The following is a 7,689-nucleotide window of genomic DNA, read 5'->3' as shown; positions in this document are numbered from 1 at the left end:
TTGTCGCTGCCTCCTCCCACTCGCATCTCGCCTCGCGAGCGGCGCTGTGCCACAGGAGCTGGGGGGGGGGGGGGGGGGGGAGCTTCGTTTGGACCAGGCCCGGCGGGGGGGTGGGGGTGGAAAGCTGTGCCGGATGGGAGGGGGGGGGGCACGTAAGACGACGCTTATGGGCAACAGCCTGGCGTCGCTTCTCCCGCGAGCATCTATCTGTGAAAGGCGGTGAAAAGCAGTGAGGCCACACAGCGAAGGTTGGCAGGGCAGCGAGCAATCGGGCTTCTCTAAGCCAAGTGCCTCAGCGGTCCTGCCCGGGTTCTTCTTGGGGACGAGCTACAGGTCTGGGTGTCCCAGTTCTGTACCAAATGTGCCTTTAAAGATATCATCAGCCTCAGCATCCTCTCTCGGATGTTCTTTCTACTACAGTGCGCCCAGTGACGAAAGAAAAAGAAATGGAAGGAGAGAAACGAAGCTGCCCCAGGATGCCTGTTTCCTCTACTCAGCCCTCCCCAAAACAAAACAAAACCCGTGGGCTTGATCAGACAACCGCTGCAACGGTGGAGCTTCCTTGCTCTCTTTGCAGCGCTGTTTTTGAATCAGAATTTAGAATTACCAAAGCTGTTGATAAAACAGTTAGGAAAATACCATACTATATTTTGGGCTTTTTGATTAGGTTCAAGTGTTGATCTATTTAAAAGGGAAATTTAGTAAAGTTGTTTCGATTAAAACAAGGTATTCCATCTTCTTATTCCACTTTCCTTGCAAATGACACACTGTACCTGTCTCCATAATATTTTTCAGCTGTCTCTCAAAGGATTCAAAACTTTTTCCAATAATAATCTAAGAATCTTACATACTAATGAAAAATACTGTGATATAATAAATATTAGCCTTTAACTGCAACAAAGTTCAGATTTGATATTTCTGCTCCAAATTGCTTAGTTTAAAAAATGTTTCTTCTGCATTTCTCAAAATAGTGATATCTCAAGTATATATTTTTTTAAGGAAATGGGGGATAAAATTTCCTTTCTATCCAAACATGAATGGCAGATTTTATTGCAGGAAGTACAATTGCCTTGAGGGCAAATCGAAGTCTAGACAATTCCAAAATGCTGAAATCAACCCACATTACAGTACATTTCAATTTCATGCTTATGGCAGGGCATTGTTTCAAATTATACACTTGAAATGGTTCCAGACTGAATGTTTTGCATACCCTATACTTGAGATTATATACACTGCTCAAAAAAATAAAGGGAACATAAAAAGACATCCTAGATCTGAATGAATGAAATATTCTTATTAAATACTTTGTTCATTACATAGTTGAATGTGCTGACAACAAAATCACACAAAAATTATCAATGGAAATCAAATTTAGCAACCCATGGAGGTCTGGATTTGGAGTTACACTCAAAGTGGAAAAAAAGACTACAGGCTGGTACAACTTTGATGTAATGTCCTTAAAATAAGTCAATATGAGGCTCAGCAGTGTTTGTGGTCTCCACGTGCCTGAATGACCTCCCTACAATGCCTGGGCATGCTCCTGATGAGGTGGCGGATGGTCTCCTGAGGGATCTCCCACACCTGGACTAAAGCATCCCCCAACTCCTGGACAGTCTGTGGTACAACGAAGCATTGCTGAATGGAGCGAGACATGATGTCCCAGATGGGCTCAATTTGATTCAGGTCTGGGGAACAGGCAGACCAGTCCATAGCATCAATGCCTTTGTTTTGCAGGAACTACTGACACACTCTAGCCACATGAGGTCTAGCATTGTCTTGCATTAGGAGGAACCCAGGGCCAACTGCACCAGCATATGGTCTCACAAGGGGTCTGAGGATCTCATCTCGGTGCCTAATGGCAGTCAGGCTACCTCTGGCGAGCACATGGAGGGCTGTGCGGCACCCCACACCATTATTGACCCACTGGCAAACCATTCATGCTGGAGGATGTTGCAAGCAGCAGAAAGTTCTCCATGGCATCTCCAGACCCTGTCACATCTGTCACATGTGCTCAGTGTGAACCTGCTTTCATCTGTGAAGAGCACAGGACACCAGTAGCGAATTTGCCAATCTTGGTGTTCTCTGGCAAATGCCAAACGTCCTGCACGGTGTTGGGCTGTAAGCACAACCCCCACCTGTGGACATCGGGCCTTCCTAACCACTCTCATGGAGTCTGTTTCTGACCATTTGAGCAGCCACATGCACATTTGTGGCCTCCTGGAGGTCATTTTGCAGGGCTCTGGCAGTGGTCCTCCTGTCCCTCCTTGCACAAAGGCAGAGGTAGCGATCCTGATGCTGGGTTGTTGCCCTCCTACGGCCTCCTCCATGTCTCCTGATGTACTGGTCTGTCTCCTGGTAGCGCCTCCATGCTCTGGACACTATACTGACAGACACAGCAAACCTTGCCACAGCTCACATTGATGTGCCATTCTGGATGAGCTGCACTACCTGAGCCGCTTGTGTGGGTTGTAGACTCTGTCTCATGCTACCACTAGAGCGACAGTACCGCCAGCATTCAAAAGTGACCAAACCATCAGCCAGAAAGCATAGGAACTGAGAAGTAGTCTGTGGTCACCACCTGCAGAACCACTCCTTTATTGGGGATGTCTTGCTAACTGCCTATGCTTTCCACCTGTTGTCTATTCCATTTGCACAACAGCCTGTGAAATTGATTGTCAATCAGTGTTGCTACCTATGTAGACAGTTTGATTTCACAGAAGTGTGATTGACTTGGAGTTACATTGTGTTGTTTAAGTGTTCCCTTTAATTTTTTGAGCAGTGTATTATATCTCATTGAATGTAAGCTAATTGTTTTAAATACTGAAACTTTGGATGGTGTTAGTTTTGACATTGTTTATGTTAGCACAAAATAAGCTGTGTTTACTGCAAGAATTATTCAACGTTTCATTAACAAAGATGGTTGGGTTGTAGGTTTATTTAATCCAATATAAGAAATGATTGAGCTTTTAGCTGTCCTTGAGGTTGTGGCCCTTCCATATGTTGTTAAATTGTAATTCAATTTAACACATGCATTATGAATATAGTAGTTTGGATCTGTTGATATATTTTTCCATTCTGGATGGATTTTGCCATAAAGTATTGTATTCTTGAGAAGTGTCAGAGTTAAAATTTTAAATTGTTACGTTTTGTTTACTAGTTTGGACATTTGAAAATTTTCATCTTGTATGTGATGATTTTGGGAAATTAAGTATCCAATAGCTAATACGTTGTGCCTGTATGTCTACTTTTATCAGACTATATTTAGAATGATAAAATAAAATAAGTCATGCGAATTTAAGTCCTCGTCTAGTGACAAAATGTTCCACTATACATTATAATACGGTTTATCTTTTCTTCTAAAAATCTCTTCTGTATTTAATTTCCTGGCACATGTGCAAAAGGATTATTAGCTTTAGAATCCGATTGTGTCTTTCCTAATGCTTTAAACAAACAGCAACATTTTAGTTTGCCATGCAAATTCCTGTCAGTTATGCTGTGTTCAGTAAATTCCTCTGTGTTAATGTTTATATCTCAATGAATGTAAAAGACAAAGCAATAGGAGTTTTATTAATTAAGTATTAATGTTTATGGAAACATTTCAAAAGTATATAAAAAACTTGAAACTGATCTATTGTTAGTGTTCAATTAAATATACAATCCATTCTTGCTAGCGTAATGTTCTTTAAAAACTAAATCTATTAACTGTAAGCAGCCCAGAATCATGGTCTTGTAAAATGGGAGCCATACAAATACAATAGCTTAAAAAAATAAAAACACAAAAAACTATTGTTCTTGAAATTATTATTTTTAAAAAAAATTAAAGAGATTTATTTTAATTCACAACATGCACTATTTGTTTGAAAAGAGCAGAATTTCAATGAAAGCACCATAAAAATTGTTTATTTTCCTGTTGTTTTCTATTGCAATATAAAGTGAATTGGATTTCTTTTAAGTTTCATATATCACTTGCTGTATCTTGTTCTGCAACAGAAAACTACATTATAGAATACTCATATACAGCTGGCAAAGCTCCATTTCAAAATACTCTCCTGATTATTATGTTACTTTCAAGGTCATGAACCAAAGTTTTTTTGTCTGTGAATGCCATCGTGATGGTGGTGATGATGATGATTTAAAAAAAAATTTTCCTTGCAAATCTACTAGAAATACCCTTCATATATGTGGATGGGATTCTTTTGACATTTGGAGAATAAGTTCTATCTCAGCAGAGAGGTGTCCAAGAAGGAATGTTTTAATAACATCACTGCATCTATGAGATTCATCAAATGAATATCTGAATAACCTAAAAAAGCTTTGTTTTTATTTAGGTGTTTGTGATAGTGTGGCCATTTCTTTTTTTTACAGCCTTGCCCCTTAGTTGGAGGCTGGCAAGGGACATTTCTCTGTTAGAAAGTGTTTTCTGGAGAAGCATCTTCTCTTTTCCACTCTACATCTTATTGAAGGACTGTAAAGGAAAAGAAAAGAGGGTGAAGTTGCTTATCAGTGAACCCCTGAACAGCAAGCACATTGATTTATCTTCCCTATTTTGATGAGATCTATTGAATATCTATATTATACAATATTTGTTCCTACATATCGTGCCCTCTTTTGTGGCCAGGCATCTCTGCTTTTTTGGGCGCTTCCATGTATATCCTGCACTAATTCATTGATTGGAATGGGAATTGTTAATAGACTTAGGGAACTGGGATCAATGGTCTAAAAATGTCCAATCTTCCTTATTAACTATACAGCTGGGACATTAGAATAATTACTATATAATGATATTTTGACAGGCTTTTCTAATTTACCATTTTGAATTGAAGATCAGCCTTCAGGCTAAAGATTACATTTGGACTATTTCATCAATGATAAAAGCTCAGTAAGACAAATGCTATCAAAGGGAAGGTGCGTCATGTCCCATAAGATATGGCATATTTATGTCTTATGGCAAAATTGTTTCATTGAAGGGTTATTATTGTTTAAAAAGCAGCTGAACAAATCACCCTTTACATGAAACAGTCTGAGCTGATGTAGAATTGAGCACCCTCATTCTATAAACAAATTCCTTCCACCACAGATGAGACATTTTCTAGCTTCATCCATGGCTGCCTTCATTCAATAACTGTAGAAAGATCAAACAATTGTTGGGATTATTTGGATTGGAGCAGTTGGGGAAGGAGGTTTTAACACTTTGTCATTGTTCCAGTTCCCTGACAATTGATCTCTGATTAACTGTTCACTCTACATACCGTGCAAAGCTCTTTTTGTCCTGTTGAGAAGCAAAATTATGGATATAGCTAAACTACCAATCTTGCAACCCAGCTGGTTCCTGCACACCACAGTTGAAATCTAGGTGCTAATTTTGCGCTTTCTGTCTCTTTCTTTACACACACAAACACTTACAGAATAAAATATAAAATAAAAATTAATAATAATAATAATAATAATAATAATAATAATAATAATAATAAGAAGAAGAAGAAGAAGAAGAAGAAGAAGAAGAAGAAGAAGAAGAAGAAGAAGAAGAAGAAGTTGTTATTTGAGCCTGTTGTTTCTCTGCAAAACCTGGAAGTCTTTAGTGTAGTCAGAAGACAAATCAAAATCTGTAAGCAAGGTAAAATATACTTACACATTTTGGAGGTCCTTGATGCTCTCTGAGCTTGGCTATTTTCTTGCAGACATTTCATTACAACTAGGTAACATAATCAGTGCTAAAAGGGAGTGGGGCTTGCTCTCATATACTAGGGAATTTGCCCCACTGAGTTGGATGTGGACATGCTTCCGATTCCTTCCTTTAAACATTCCTATCTAATGGGACCTAGGAAGTGCATCTTCTCTACAGCTGCCCCTGCCCTGGGGAAAGACAACATTCAAGCTATTCTTAATTTTACCCTTATGGCAATATTCTTCTGGGGTTGACATAGCCCAACATTACCAAATATAGATTTTAATCTGGATCTTCTTAGTCATATCCAACACTAGCACAGAACAACCCCAAGGGGATACATTTCCATTTTTGAATATAATACATGAATCACTATTACTGCTAAAGAGGAATCAGGAATCAGATTTATACAGATATACCTATGCACAAAAACAATGATCTATCAAAGTAGAAATATACAATCAGAGTTATATTACTGTGCAAATACATATAGACATTTGTACATAATCCTTTTCTGAAATTCCTTTCTTGCAGTAAAATAACTTTTCTGTTCCATCATATAATGTGTGACAAATTTGTTATCATAGGACCATTCTGTATATGCTTTTATCTGCCAATTTTGGTCTTTCATTTCTTTCCAGAAGGCTACTTTTCTTTTATTACAAAGAAAACATTACACCCATTTCTCAAAAGTTACTCAGTGTTCTCATAACCTTAATAGGAATCTGGCAACAAATGAACTTTTCAACAGTATTATTAATGATAAGATTTCTCCCACTGTATAATATTTTGTGTTTGATAAAGAACTCATTATTTATCTAGATATAACATATAGTATTCTATGTTTGAGGATTTAGAACCAATGATTCTGGGTCAATTTCACTCTTCCTTTCTTCCTTTCTCTTTCAGTCCAACTGTGCAGCTGAGTGAGCAAAGAACACCTTCAAGGGCTAAAAACAGACAGGATGGACTAAAAGATATTCCATAGTTAATTACAATACTGATATATAGTTTGACTATAATAGGGGTGTCAAACATCATATGATGTATCACAACTTTTCCCCCTTCGCTTAAACTGGGCATGGGCGTGGCCAGCGCATGACAGCCCTGGGCTATAAGATCATTTAACTACTTTGCAATAAGACTGGCTACACATCTTACCTATTTAAAAAAGAAATACTAATCCATAGAAGAGAAAAGAATAGATCAGAAAAAAGAGAGGAAAAGAGGAATGTCAGAAATATACTTTCAAGAGTGAAAATGAATGCCTTTAAGTTTGGTTGAATGACTAGATTGTTTTAGCATTACCTACCATTGTTCATTTCTGTCCCAATCACTGTGAGAAACATCCTTTAAAACATTTTTAAAAAGCCCAATCAAATTGTGAGATTAGTAGGAAGAAATACTTAGTACTTATTTGATTTGTCATTGGCTTACAAGATACAGGTATAAGAATAAACATAGTTTTGAATACATGAGATAGATAGTTATAAGAAGAAGAAAAAGAAACAATAGGACAGGGACAGTAGGCACGATTGGTGTGCTTATGCACACCCCTTACAGGCCTCTTAGGAAGGGGATGAGGTCAATAGTACACAGTCTAAGGTTAAAATTTTTGGGGTTTGGAGAAGAAACCACAGAGTCAGGTAGAGTATTCCAAACATTGACCACTCTGTTGCTGAAGTCGTATTTTCTGCAGTCAAGTTTGGTGCAGTTAACCTTGAGTTTGTATCTGTTGTTTGCTCTTGTGTTGTTATGGTTGAAGCTGAAGTATTCATTGACAGGTAGGACATTACAATGTATGATTTTATATACTATATTTAGATCGGACCAGAGGCGGCATAGTTCTAGGTTTTCTAGGTCTAGAGTTTCAAGTCTGGTGGCATAAGCTATTCTGCAATGAGTAGAGGAGCGGAAAACTCTTCTTGTGAAATATTTCTGGACTTTTTCAATTGTGTTAATATCAGATACATGATATGGGTTCCAGACTGATGAGCTGTATTCAAGTATAGGTCTAGCAAATG

This window comes from Pseudonaja textilis, chromosome 3 (genome assembly GCF_049901715.1).
Source record: "Pseudonaja textilis isolate UNSWEBS1 chromosome 3, rPseTex1.2, whole genome shotgun sequence".
NCBI classification, from domain to species: domain Eukaryota; kingdom Metazoa; phylum Chordata; class Lepidosauria; order Squamata; family Elapidae; genus Pseudonaja; species Pseudonaja textilis.
The sequence above is the reverse complement of the archived record's forward strand: the minus strand, read 5'-3'. Positions refer to the sequence as shown.